Here is a 14,848-nt window from a genome sequence, read left to right on the forward strand (position 1 = left end):
GTCCAAAGATCAAAAATAAAATAATAAAACCAGGTCCTCTTTTAACAGGATACACAGAACATATGCAGTTCTCATTCAGTTTTGTCCAATTTATATTTCTTATCCATGGACGATCTGAAAAAAAAGATTAAAAATTAGTAAATAATTTAAAAAATGTAAAATAATTTAAATAGATTTAAGATCAGAACTTGTTCAATGCTATTGTGCACTTTTAAATAGATTGTGTCAGTTAGTTATCTCATAAACCCCTTTAAGAATGCAGGTAATTGGTTTATTTATCACAGGTTCTGACTACCTGCCCTCGCCCCCATCCCCACATAAACAAAGCTATATTTTGTCTTGTGTTTTTTATGGCACGTGATCTATTCTCTGCCTTTTATATGATGAATTTCTAGTTTTCCTAGCACCAGTTCCTACAAGATGTGAAGCCCTCTGCTCCAGCAAAACATTTAAGTATGAGATTAACCTAAAGCACATGAGTAGTCCCAATGAGATCAGTTTACTTACTTCAGTTTAAGCATGCACTGAAATACTTTGCAGTATCAGAGCACTTTGCAGGATCCTTGTTAATTTTTTTTTTTATTATTTAGTTGTATTCTCACAGTGCCTAGGAGCCTATGGTATGGACCAGGACCCCATTGTGCTAGGCGCTGTACAAGCATGGAACAAAAAGCCAGTCCCTGCCCCAAAGAGTTTACAACCTAAATATGAGACAAGAGACAGAGGCAGACAGATGGGGAAATACATGGAAATGAGTAGGGTGACCAGATAGCAAGTGTGAAAAATCGGGACGGGGGTTGGGGGTAATAGGAGCCTATATAAGAGAGATACCCAAAAATCTGGACTGTCCATATAAAATCGGGACATCTGGTCACCCTAGAAATGAAACACAATCATCATTGCACTGACTATCATTGAACAATCCTGAACCACCTTAACATTTAGAATTAAAAATTGTGAACTAAATCCTGTTCACCTAACTCCCACACCTGGTCCCATTAAAGTCAGTGAGCAAGCCTAGGTCTACAGAAGGAATATTGAATATGCAAGTTTGTTATTTATTATTTATGGCTACTTCAGGTAACAGGTAATTTTCAAAGACCTGGAGAGGTCCCAGTAAATTCAAAAAAGCAAATACTATACTTAGGCTTCAAAGGATTTGATTTTTATCAACAAATGTCCATAAACATCAACTTCAACGGACACACACAAACCCAAGAAAAATATTTTCTTCAGTAATAATACAGATGTACAGATAGGCAAAATAAAAAAAAATGTTGCTTCAGAACTCGTTAGAGTTTGATTTAAGGATATTTACTTTGTATATTTTAGCATATGATGGTGACACTTTGTATTTTAATGGATATAAAGCTTTAACTTTTTGAATCTCAAAATCTGTCATTAAAATGTTATTGCTGATCCCACTATTGTGTGACCCCCTCCCATAATTTTCCACAACTGTGAAAATTTAAACTGATAAAAATAAAAATTGTTTAAAAGTAAAAATCAGCAGTATTTAATGATATTATATGAAAATACAGAAATCAAATTCTGCCAAACCTGACATTAGGGATACAAGGTGGGTGAGATAATATCTTTTATTGGACCAACTTCTGTTGGTGAGAGAGACAAGATTTCAAGCAACACAGAGCTCTTCTTCAGGTCTGGAAAAGGTATTACCCCACCCCTTCCCTCTAACATCCTGGGACCAACATGGCTACAAATACACTATGTACAACCCTAACTGTATTGCTAAAAATGAGGTATTAAACACAATGGAGCTTTTGAATCTTAATTATAATGTTGCTTCTGTTGACCCTATAATGTAAACAGAACTGTAGTCCTAGATATCTGTTGAAGGGATTTTTACTGCCAGACATCACTGTAATATCTGAATATCTTGCATATAAAATCAATAGCAACAGCAAACTCATTAGTGGACTTTATTGAGGCTTTGGTAGATTTCCCTTTTTGTGATAAAAATTCTGTACAGGCTAAAGGACTTTTTAAAAAAACTTTTTAGATTTAATTAATTATGTTAGGTTCTTTATTTTAGGTTGTTTTTTATTTTTGGCTGCTTGAGGTTTTTAGGGTAGAAAGGGGTTTCTTCGGCAAATGTCATTTATATGGTTGGTTTCAGAGTAGCAGCCGTGTTAGTCTGTATCCGCAAAAAAAACAGGAGTACTTGTGGCACCTTAAAGACTAACAAATTTATTTTAGCATGAGCTTTCGTGAGCTAAAGCTCACTTCTTCGGATGCATAGAATGGAACACACAGACAGGAGATATTTATACATACAGAGAACATGAAAAGGTGGAAGTATGCATACCAACAGGCAGAGTCTAATCAATTGAGATGAGCTATCGTTAGCAGGAGGAAAAAAAACTTTTTGAAGTGATAATTAAGATGGCCCATAGAAGGTGTGAGGAGAACTTAACATAGGGAAATAGATTCAATTGGTGTAATGACCCAACCATTCCCAGTCTTTGTTTAGACCACAGTTAATAGTATCTAGTTTGCATATTAATTCAAGTTCAGCAGTCTCTCTTTGGAGTCTGTTTTTGAAGTTTTTTTGTTGCAAAATTGCCACCTTCAAGTCTGTCACTGAGTGGTTAGAAAGGTTGAAGTGTTCTCCCACTGGTTTTTGAATGTTATGATTCCTGATGTCAGATTTGTGTCCATTTATTCTTTTGCGTAGAGACTGTCCGGTTTGGCCAATGTACATGGCAGAGGGGCATTACTGGCACATGATGGCATACATCACGTTGGTAGATGTGCAGGTGTACGAGCCCCTGATGGTGTGTCCGATGTGATTAGGTCCTGTGATGGTGTCACTTGAATGGATATGTGGACAGAGCTGGCATCGGGCTTTATTGCAAGGATAGGTTCCTGGGTTAGTGTTTATGTTGTATGGTGTGCGGTTGCTGGTGAGTATTTGCTTCAGGTTGGGAGGCTGTCTATAAGCGAGGACTGGCCTGTCTCCCAAGATCTGTGAGAGTGAGGGATCATCTTTAAGGATAGGTTGTAAATCTTTGATGATGCGCTGGAGAGGTTTTAGTTGGGGGCTGTAGGTGATGGCTAGTGGTGTTCTGTTATTTTCTTTTTTAGGCCTGTCCTGTAGTAGGTGGCTTCTGGGTACTCTTCTGGCTCTGTCAATCTGTTTTTTCACTTCAGCAGGTGGGTATTGTAGGTTTAAGAATGCTTGATAGAGATCTTGTAGGTGTTTATCTCTGTCCGAGGGATTGGAGCAAATACGGTTGTATCTTAGAGCTTGGCTGTAGACAATGGATCGTGTGGTGTGTCCGGGATGGAAGCTGGAGGCATGTAAGTAAGTATAGTGGTCAGTGGGTTTCCGGTATAGGGTGGTATTTATGTGACCATCGTTTATTAGCACAGTAGTGTCTAGGAAATGGACCGCTTGTGTGGATTGGTCTAGGCTGAGGTTGATGGTGGGATGGAAATTGTTAAAATCTCGGTGGAATTCCTCGAGGGCTTCTTTTCCATGAGTCCAGATGATGAAGATGTCATCAATGTAGCGCAAGTAGAGTAGGGGTGTTAGGGAACGAGAGTTAAGGAAGCGTTGTTCTAAGTCAGCCATAAAGATGTTGGCATACTGAGGGGCCATGCGGTTACCCATAGCAGTGCCACTGACTTGAAGATATATATTGTCCCCAAATGTGAAATAGTTGTGGGTGAGGACAAAGTCACAAAGTTCAGCCACCAGGTTAGCCGTGATATTATCGGGGATACTGTTCCTGATGGCTTGTAGTCCATCTTCGTGTGGAATGTTAGTGTAGAGGGCTTCCACATCCATAGTGGCCAGAATGGTGTTTTCTGGAAGATAGCATTTCCTAATAACTGTGGGTGGGATTCACACAGGTACTTAGGTGCCTAACCCCAGACTTTGGTGCCTAAGTCCCATTTTTAGGCAACATTCCAATCCTCAAAAGTCCTACTCATTTGTTGCATAGTTCTATAGGTGCTCAAATTCTCTTGGCACCTGAGTTTTTACAATATATGTTCCCTAGGATCCTATATTCCTGCCTTTGAGCCTGTGCACTGCTGCCTTCGTCTAAGGGTATGTCTATGCTGCAATACAAACTCAGATCTGAGAGACCTGGGCTTGTGGATTTGTTGTGCTTGAGCATCCACATGGTAATGTAAGTCTGGGTTTGCAGCTGCTGGAGCCAGGTCTCACAGCTCTGCTAATGTATCCATATTGCAGTATGCAGACCTTCTAACTTGGGTTTGTTACTTGACCTACACTCACATTGCAAAATAACAGGGTTTGGACACGAGCCACAGCAAGACTCGAGCTTTGACCCACTTCACAGGTAAGGTCCTATGTCTCAGGTTCTGAGTCAGACTGATTTGTGTGTGGACAGAAAGGGGCTTAAGCTCGAACCTGAGTCAGACTCAGGGCTTAGTGTGCAGTATAGATGTACCCTAAAGTGCTATGGCTCTTATCTCCTTCCTAAGGCCAGGTTTATACTGTAAGTCAATGTAAGGTACACTACTTAAGTAATGTAAATAATGTAACTTAAGTAGATGTACCTTAGATTGACTTGCAGCTGTGTCCACAGTACACTATGTTGACAGGAGACACTCTACTGCTGACATTGCTTCTGTCTCTTGTTTAATGCTGTATTGAAGACAAGCCCTAAGTATCCAGGATAGTTTACTCCCTTATAACCTGTAGCCCAGTGGTAAGGGCACTCATCTGAAAGGTGGCAAATTCCTGTTCAAGTCCCTTCTCTACTTTCAGGCTGGAGGGGGATTGAACTAGTGATTGCCCAAATCCTGGGTAAGTGCTCTAGCCACCTCCTGCTACTATGGCTGTTTTGCCTACATGTAGGCAGCCTCTGAGCACTTTTACTGGATTGGGACCCACATGCAAATTCGGTACATACAGACCATGATGAGGTTTTTAGATGCATCTTCAGATGCTTTTGTTAAGATAAAAAGATTGAGCATCACTTTCAGACATGGTTTCAACTCCTGAAATCATTCTTCCAGCACTTTTCTGAATCTTGTTCTGTTTTTTTTTAACATCTTGTTGAAGTATGGACCCCAGAAATGGACACCATATTCCATTAATAGCCTCACTACTAGTCTCAGATACAGTGATACAACACATTATTTTACATATACTAGAGCTAAAGATCACATTCACTTTCTTAGTCGCTGCATCACACTTCAAACTGATGTTCATTTCATTTCAACATGACCTCTATGTGTGTTTCTGAGATATTGTGTTCCAAAATGAAGTCCCACATCCTGTAAGTGTGATGTTGGTTTCCAGATGTATGACCTCGCATTTAGCTGTATTCAAATGTATATTGTTCAAGTGAGCCCATCTTATCTTGTAATCTTCTAGACCTGTCCCTATCATTATTTATCACTCCATCAATTTTTGTGTCACCTGTGAATAGCATCAGCATTTTTTCTAGGTCATTGATAAAGATATTGAGAAGCATTTGGCTGAGAACAGATCACTGTGAGAGCCCACTTGGAACACCTCCCTGGACAATGATTCCTGATGTTCTGGATTGTTTTTACTTAGTGCTATTTTTTAAAATCAGAATATTGTTTGGGGTTAAGTCAAATCCTCACATTTAAGCAGGGCCGGCTCCAGACCCCAGTCCGCTGGTCCCGCGGCTCCGGTGGAGCATCCGCAGGCACGTCTGCAGGAGGTCCACCGGAACCGCGGGACCGGCGACCGCCAGAGTGCCCCCCGTGGCATGCCGCCGTGCTTGGGGCAGCCCAAATCCTAGAGCCACCCCTGCATTTAAGTATATTATGTCAACACATGTATCTTAATCAACCAAACTTGTAATCTCTTTTTAAAAAATCCAATTTTCTTGACAAGATCTATTTCCCATAAAACCATGATGGATGGCATTAATTATTCTTTAATTATCTACTTATTGCATCCAATATCTGACTTTGCCGGGGCTGATGTCAGACTACCCAGCCTACAGGGGCGGCTCCAGGCCCCAGCACGCCAAGCGTGTGCTTGGGGAAGCATGCCGCGGGGGGCACTCTGCCGGTCGCTGGGTGGGCGGCAGGCAGCTCCGGTGGACCTCCCGCAGACGTGCCTGTGGAGGGTCCACTGATCCCGCGGCTTCGGTGGAGCATCCACAGGCACGTCTGCGGGAGGTCCACCGGAGCCGCGGGACCGGCGACCGGCAGAGTGCCCCCCCACGGCGTGCTGCCGTGCTTGGGGCGGCGAAATGCCTAGAGCCACCCCTGCCAGCCTATAGAATCCTGGGTCATCTCATTTGCCCTTTTTAAACATAGGAAGAGCATTAGGTTTTCTTTTGTGTTCTGGAACTTCCTCAGTATCCCAAGATTGGTAGAATATTAACACAGATAGCTCAGAAGCTCCTTGGCCAATTCTTTGAAAACTCCTGAGTGAACACTATCTTGTCTGGAGAGTTGAAAATATTTACCTTTAGCAGTAACTATTTAATATCCTCCCTAAATACTGTTGGCATAGAACACATTTTATTTTCCTTATAAGATGAGAATATATCACCTTCTTTCCAAGTACAATTTTATTTTCCTTATAAGATGAGAATATATCACCTTCTTTCGAAGTACAATTCTTCCATTGTGATCTAGTAATGGTCCTATATCATTATTAGAAATCCTTCTGTTCCAGGTATGTTAAAAGATCCTTCCTATTATACTTAACTCTACTGTCCACACATATTGCATTGAAAACTAGCTTCAGTTATTTGAATGTCCTGACTGCTACTTTATATCATTGCTATCATCTTCCCCTTTTACATTTGATATATATCTATATAGTTGTTTTTCTTTCCTTTCTTAACCAGGATTAGTTATATATTTTAAAAACTAATAAAGCTTTGTGCGTGTGTGTGATTCTGGAATTGTGGTTTTGGAGACTAGTAATATCTCCTTAAACAACCTTTTCCATTAGAAAAAGGGCAGAAAGTTTCAAAACAAACAAACAGAAAACCTGTAGGGCCAAAGTGAGAGAAAATACATTACCCCACAATTTGTAACTGTATTCTAACTGCCAAAAGGTGGGAAACAATCAGAAAGTGGGTGGTGAGGGGGGAGAATGCACACTTTGAAAGAAAAAAACAGAAAAATGGAGAGAATTGTTTGCTTGAGTATTTTTGTTTAAAAAATTTCAGATAATGAAAAGATTTCATCACACGTCTGAACCCCCAGAGAATATACACTACATTCCTCTCTGCTTGCTCAAGCAGTACCTCAATGTCCATACTGCTATTTTTAGCAGTGTAGTGTCTTGCTGCCTCCCCCCTGGTAGAATGCTGAGTATGGGATAATTTAATCTCTGTCATCCACTTCTGCCACTTTCTCAGTCCTACCATATACTCCACTTAATCCCAAAGGACCTTTACTCTGTTGTTTGACTTTTATTCTTTTTCCATCCTTTGTCCTTAGTCAATCAATATTCTGCCCCACTTTCATCCAGTTCAATGCTTCCAATCTCTCAGCTTCCTATGATCTTCTTTTATATGTTGTCAGATCGCCAGTCCACTCTCTAACTCTTCTTCTACTGCCTTTCAATCCTCCACAAATTTACAATCCATCTTCCACCAGAACACCTCTAGGCACTCACAGAGACACAATTCATTCTCTGATCTCAAGCCATTCCCAGTCACTTAAGTGATCAGTTGCAACCCCAGACCTCAGTAATTTATCTTGCTCATTAATTCGTTCTCAGCCTTCCCTACTCCTCCAATCCATCTTCTAGTGCAGTCTTCAGGCACACACACAAATATACAATGCATCCTGTGATTCCCAGTTACTAACTGATCCTGTGCAACCCCAGAGATGCATCCTCTATTCCCATAGCTTCTCTGATCCAGCTGATCTTTTGCCTCTAGCTCCATATTACCAATTTGCTGTCCCAGCCAACATTACTCAAATGGTCCTTTGCTTCCCCTGTTTCAAACCATAAACTGATCTTCTGCCCTCCTCAGCCATTTGACTATTTTCCTTCTTCCAGAGAATTCATCCTGTGCCTCCCCATGCCTCCTACAAACTGCCCCCTTACTCCCAGTTTTCATATCAATGGTCATGTCCATTGCTGATTTGACAATGGACTCTGCTTTTTACTTCTGACAGCATGAGACCAGCAGCACTTGGGATTACAATTCACCCATTTGGGCCCTTTTCCCAAATTCCATGGTTTTCTGATGACGTCCCCATGTGATAATTTCCCACACTCTCACCTAGGCCGATAAGGAATCCTGCTATAAGAAAAATACATGAGGCAACCAAGGTAAGTGGCAACCTCCTCCAAGGCACAGCTTTCCTTGCACACTTCCATGTGCAAGTCCTTTAGTGCCATCTCTTCCCTGTCTGGACACTCTCTGACGAAGGGAGATATATATACACTCTTGGCACGTTGCACAGGCCCTTACAATTCCTTTGCCTACAGCTAACCGAGGGGAAACGTGCCTGGAATATTTCAGATATTAGGATGTGTGTGGTCTACAGAATTTGGTGACTGAACCAGATATCTGTTGCAAAGTATTTGTGCTTGCCCTATCTTCATGTGCATGGTTCCATATATCTGATTAAACATGGAGTGCTTGGCTTTGTTCTGTATTAGACAAGATAAGCACAATCACTTTGCATCTAAACGTCTGACTCAATCACCAAATACCATACACCACACACAACCCAATGTCTGAAATATTCTGGGCATGCTTCCCCAGAGTTAACTCTAGACAAAGGAATTGTAAGGACCTGTCTAATATGCCAAGGGAGTCCTGTACCAAATGGTCTTCTTGGATACTGTCTTAGCACAGTGCATATACTTTTAGCAACAAAATTTTTTTAACCCATAAAGCCTAATAAAAATAAAATATAGAAATTTATTGTGTGTTATTTTTCCATTAAAATTATGTATCAAATCATAATTTACCACAATATTCTGATATCAATCCAGTCCTCAAGCCATACAGAAAGAGAAATTAAGCCTGTGAGTTAACCTTTCTTCTCTAACTAGATTCCACATCCCAAACTGGGTTCCACATACCACTTTTATAGCTAAAACAGTCGGGGGGAGAGGGAGAATCAATCAAGGTCCTAATAATATGGAAAATAAAATTTAGTGGAAATATTTGGAAATTAATGTGTACTTACTTAGTGGCATCTTTCTTTTTTTTCTGAAAGAGAAAAATCAATACTCATTATTAAATTCATAACTAGAATGTTTATCTAAGCAATATTAAATACATCTTGATGTGCTTCCTTTTTTCTTTTCAATTGAGAGGTCAGAGGCTTTCATAAATCTCAGACATGCTTAACTGTTAGATGAATATAGTACACACTGAAAATATTTTAAGAACGTTAAGGTTCCCAAGCCAAACACTCAAAAGTTGATAAATGCCTGCATTTAGGTTGCCCATACAAACTTAACTCAGCCCTCTCTCTGTATGCATTGTGATACCATCTTTAGTTACATGATCTCATACTATTTTTTTCCACAGAACCCTTCCCTCATTCAGTGAACAGGATGGACCATGCTCTGGCTATGAATCAGGGTTGTGCAGTGAAGAAGGCTGTTGTCTATATGCCCACTACTTCACTTGTTGCAGAAGTTGGAGGGTGTGTAATGAATGAGTCAGGGGGCTGCATGAAAATAAAGGAGGGTCTCATGGTTAGGGCCTGGATAACTGAATTCTATCTCTGCCACAGAGTTTCTATTTGATTCTGAGCAAACTTTTATAGTGAACTAACCAACTGCCCTGGTTTTTCCACTCAGTAAATTGTCTCTATTGTCAGGGCTGCTACCAAGGCCTCCTTCAGGGATTTGGGTCCCCTCAGATTCACCTGCCCCTACATATTGGAATTATTTAGCCCACTGACAAACTGCTGCAGCACCCTCTCTTCAAACATTTCCCCAGAAGCTACAAATAAGCTACTCACACCCACTGCTGCAAACCCCCAGGAACACTTGGGCGCTTCTCCGCTGTGTCCCTCCATCATAACCAGACTTGCATATGGCCATATCCATCTGCTTCTCCACCCCAAACCTGACAGCAAAGGACTCATGTGGGGCCTGAGAATTGCCACATTCCTCCTCCATGCCTACAGACCTAAGAACTGTCAGGGCTTCTCCACTCAGGTCTGTGGCCAAATAAATTATTTTGTCCTACTCTGACGAGCAGTCCAGCTTACCTGTGAGTTTAAATTGCATCAGGTATGCCTCCCAGTTCATTTGGCCATCAAATTTGTGTGCTTTCTGCCCCTGGTGTTTCCCACTGTCCTATCTGGCTCTGAAGCAGGCAGTATCCCTCTTCCAGTTCTTCCCTGGGTTCCCTGGCCCTCTCAGTTGGTGGGAGAGCTCTGCAACTTCTCCATTCATCTCTGCCTCATCTCCACTGGTTCACAACCACCTGTGGCCCAGCCTGCTCCATCTTGGCTCCTCCTTGTCATACCTGTGCCAGGGGTTTGGTATGCCCTGCTTTTATTTGTCAGGGTGTGTTTGTTTCATCACCATCCCACAGTCCTGATACCAATATGACATCATGGGAAGCCAAAGAAATCATTCTCCCAGCCTGTCTCTCAAACCACACACACACCAGCAATGCAGCTAGGGAGGGAAGGGGAAGCCCATTACACTATAAAAGTGGCACAGTGGTATCTCCCAGTTGTAAAGTTGCCTATAATTTTCTATAAGAAAACGCTGTTTGCAGTTTCTTGTAACAGTGCCATTTCTTTCCCCCTTTCAGGATAGAATTTTCCATGACCAGGGCCGGGACAACCATTTAGGTGACCTAGGCGGTCTCCTAGGGCACTGGGATTTGGGGGGGCGCCATTTTCTTCGGCAGGGACCACGGCGGCCGGATCTTCAGCCGCCCCGGTCGCCGCCGGCGTTTAGGTAGAGGGAGCTGGGGCAGGTGAGGGCGGGAAGGGCCTGCAGCAAGTAAGTGGCGGGCGGCACGCAGGGGAACTCCCCACCCCAGCTCACCCCTGCCCCGCCTCCTCCCTGAGTACGCCATGGCTGCTTCACTTCTCCCGCCTCCCAGGCTTGCAACACCAATCAGCTTAGGTGCCGCCAGCCTGGGAGGCAGGAGAAATGAAGCAGCGATGGCGTGCTTGGGGTGCTCCTGCTCGTGCATGGAGCAGGGGTGAGCTTGGGTGGGGGGGGGGTGCCTCAGGGTGGAGGGTGGGAGGTGGGGAGCTGCCAGAAGGGGAGTGCCTCAGGGTGGAGGTGCGGGGGTGCAAGGTGGAAGTTTCGCCTATGGCGTGAAACATTCTTGCACCGGCCCTGTCCATGACTGGTGACTGATTCTTCAAATTTGTAATTAAAGTTTGATTAGCTCAGACATTTTCAAGCACAAATTTAGTGGTAAAAATTGTTTGTTTTTTTCCTCCAATATTCCACTAATTTTTAACAGCTTTAGGCCTCAGTCTACTGAATTAGGAATTTGAAACTAGAGCCAAGTGAAAAATGGATTTTTGAGTTCACTAGCAATTTTTTTAAAATGATTTAAATAATAATAATAATCATAATAATTTTGGTTTGAATGAAACATTTAGTTCAACCAATAAATGAATGTTTCATATTGATTCATTTTTTAAATTTAAATTAAAATAGAATTAAAGGAAATTTCAAAACAAAAAATTATTTTGAATAGAATAATCAAAATGTTTGATTTTAAAATGTTGAAACAACATAGTTCAGTTTTTTTCAGATTTTTTTTCTTGTTGGCCAAAATAAAAACCCCAAAAAACAAAATCTACACAAATTCATGAAATGTTTCAGTGCTCCTGAAGCTGCATTTTTTCCTAAAAGGATTTCAGTCAAAAAATGTCACCAAGATTTACTTTCAATGTTAGACCATAACATAAGAACATAAGAATGGCCGTACCAGGTCAGACAAAAGGTCCAGCTAGCCCAGTCTCCTGTCAACTGACAGTGGTCAATGCCAGGTGCCCCAGAGGGAGTGAACCTAACAGGCAATGATCAAGTGATCTCTCTCCTGCCATCCATCTCCATCCTCTGACAAACAGAGGCTAGGGACACCATTCCTTACCCACCCTGGCTAGTAGCCATTTATGGACTTAATCACCATGAGATAGCCCTCGGGTCACAGTAGTATCATTTCCAGTCTCTATGAAAATTTGTCTAGATTTCACTGAGTTATCAGCTGCAGAAAATCACCATTTCACATGTGCTTGACATGTCTGAAAATTCACACTTGTGACCCGTTGTGCTGCCTGTGGTCCCAGAGTCTCCTGAGCCTTTGTTATTCTGAAGTGACTGCAAAGGTCTCTGGCCTGATGAATCCTCGTCCTGCTGCTGCTAATTTGCTCTATCAAATACCTTTCGGCAGGAGGTAAAAGGACATGATTTCTAGTCTAACCACTTCCATTGACTGACCTTAATAATCCTCTTCATTTCATAACCCTTGTTATTGAGGAAGGCCTCAGACCTCTGCCATATATGTAAGCAAATATCAGTCTTCCCGCCAGCACATACATACAATATTTTGTGGAAGGAGCAACTAAGGATCAGAAAGGCTACACAAAGTTATTTCTGACAGATCTGGGACAGCAACCCATGGTAATGACACCCAGCATTCTTACTGTCCAGAATATGGGTGCACATAGTGGAATTAAGGAAAGAACATTATTTTATAACAGTAAGGTTGCAACGTTATCCACTGAAAAGTTAGGACGTATCAGAATTAAGGCAGTCGGTGTAACCTTAGTTTGGCCCTCTTTTGTGTATGTGTTACAATAGACTTTATGTACATAATCACTATTATGTTCATAGCATACAAGCAGCGAGATTAGATTTAAAAAAAAACAACATATTAAATTATTTTCCTGGAAGGTTGCAATGCAACACTACTTTATTTCTTTGAATCCAGATCTTTAACATATGGGAACCAAAAACAGGGAGAGAGACAAAGCAGACTGCTCCCTTAGGCGGTCACCCCAGCTTCCTCTAGGCTCGCTCTTTCCAAACTGGCTGCTGAAGACACAGATCACACACTTCCCTGCAGAGCCCCTTAACCTGCAACCAGGATTAGGAACAACGTCTGACAATTTAAAGTGATAGCCTCTCATTTTAACAGTTTTCAATACACCATAATCACATATTAGTTTCCCCTAACCTAATTCTCAGAAATGAATGGAGCATTTTTACTTAAACTTTCTATAAATAGTTAAATGTGGAGCAGAGACCAAGTAGGAAAATTTCAGTCCAAACAAAAAGAACAGGAGTACTTGTGGCACCTTAAAGACTAACAAATTTATTGTAGCATGAGCTTTACAATAAATTTGTTAGTCTTTAAGGTGCCACAAGTACTCCTGTTCTTTTTGCGGATACAGACTAACATGGCTGCTACTCTGAATTCAGTCCAAACAGTTAAAGTTTGGCAAAGATAAAAGCCACTGGGGGAAAAAACCAAACAAACAGGATTTGTAAAGGAAAGTTTGGCAACCTTGCATAAGTGTCACTGCCAGCTCTTCCTGTAATTAGGCCTAAGCAAGTACATTGCAAATTTTGCTACATTAAATATTTTCTCATGAGATAAGGAGATGTGAATCTTTAATTTGACACTGACTGCAGGGCAGGGTGTAAGATTTCAGCATACCCTTTTCCCTAACAGCTAAAACAGTTGAGTGACATCTGACTTATCAGTCCTCATCCTCTGAGGAAACCTGTACAACACTTTCAAAAGACAAGCCTGAAAGCTCAAATTCATAACTAATAACCCTCCCTCAGCTGCTTTCCCTCCTCTCCCTTCCCTTCCTTCCTATGACTGAAGGAGTGCTAGTGGACCACTCCACCCTGGATGGTCCTGTGAAATATGAATTAACTACTTACTCTAAACAATTTGGTCCATCTTGTATTTAGCTGTGACACTCTGAGTTAGTTTCCCAGACACAAAGAAGATTTCTGTGTAAGCTTGAAAGTTTGTCTGTCTCTACAAGAGAATTTGTTCCAATAAAACACATTACCTCACCCACTTTCTCTCTCTAATATCCTGGGACCAACTTGGCTACAACACAGTTAATACAGTTGTCACACAACACTACAGGAAACTTAAGCTGTGATTTTCAAAGGGGCTAGCTGAAAAATCAGTGTGAATTAGTTCTCCAGCTCCCTTAACCTCATTTGGAAAAATCCTGGCCGTAGGCAGTAAAACAGAATGATTCTATAGTTAAACATTAAACCCTGCCACACAGCATTTCTGGCAGATAAGAGCACAATGCAGGTGGAATTATAAAGCCCAGGGTCCACAGGATAATTCACAAATCATCCAAGTGTGGAAGTAGTCCCCCAGGGACAATACCTGTTTTATCTCCTTTGGAAACTGGTGCCTGCAGAAGCACTTGTCGTGTTCCACTGTGCTAGGCAGAGCTGGCCAAAACTCAGGATATCTGGTTCATTCCATTTCACTCTGCATTCTGGGACTCCCAAGGGCTGCACCTCCAGCTGACCCAGAAGCCCTGGGTCTTCAGAACAATCCGCATGGCTGGCTGTGCCAGAGTTGCAGACCCTAGGAGCCTATCTCAGGACCTGCAGGCTCCCAGATCTCTGGCAATGAGCCTGGAAACCTTGACAGTCCCCTATATTACCAGGCTCCCTGCTATCGAGTTGGAAGCCTAGCTTTGAAAGCCCTAGAGTTTCTGCTATTTCCAGAGCAGCTCAATCTATAAATATTAACTTTTCCTCTTAAATTTAAGGGCAACATGTCAGTACATGGAGCAGCACCAAGTAGGAGGGCAAGACCTATCATTGTGATGCCATCAGCTGAATAGAGGGAGAGCCTTCAGACACTAAAGCTTATTGCCCTACAAATAACTATTATTCCAC

The sequence above is a fragment of the Mauremys mutica genome, chromosome 15 (assembly GCF_020497125.1).
Source record: "Mauremys mutica isolate MM-2020 ecotype Southern chromosome 15, ASM2049712v1, whole genome shotgun sequence".
Lineage (NCBI taxonomy): Eukaryota > Metazoa > Chordata > Testudines > Geoemydidae > Mauremys > Mauremys mutica.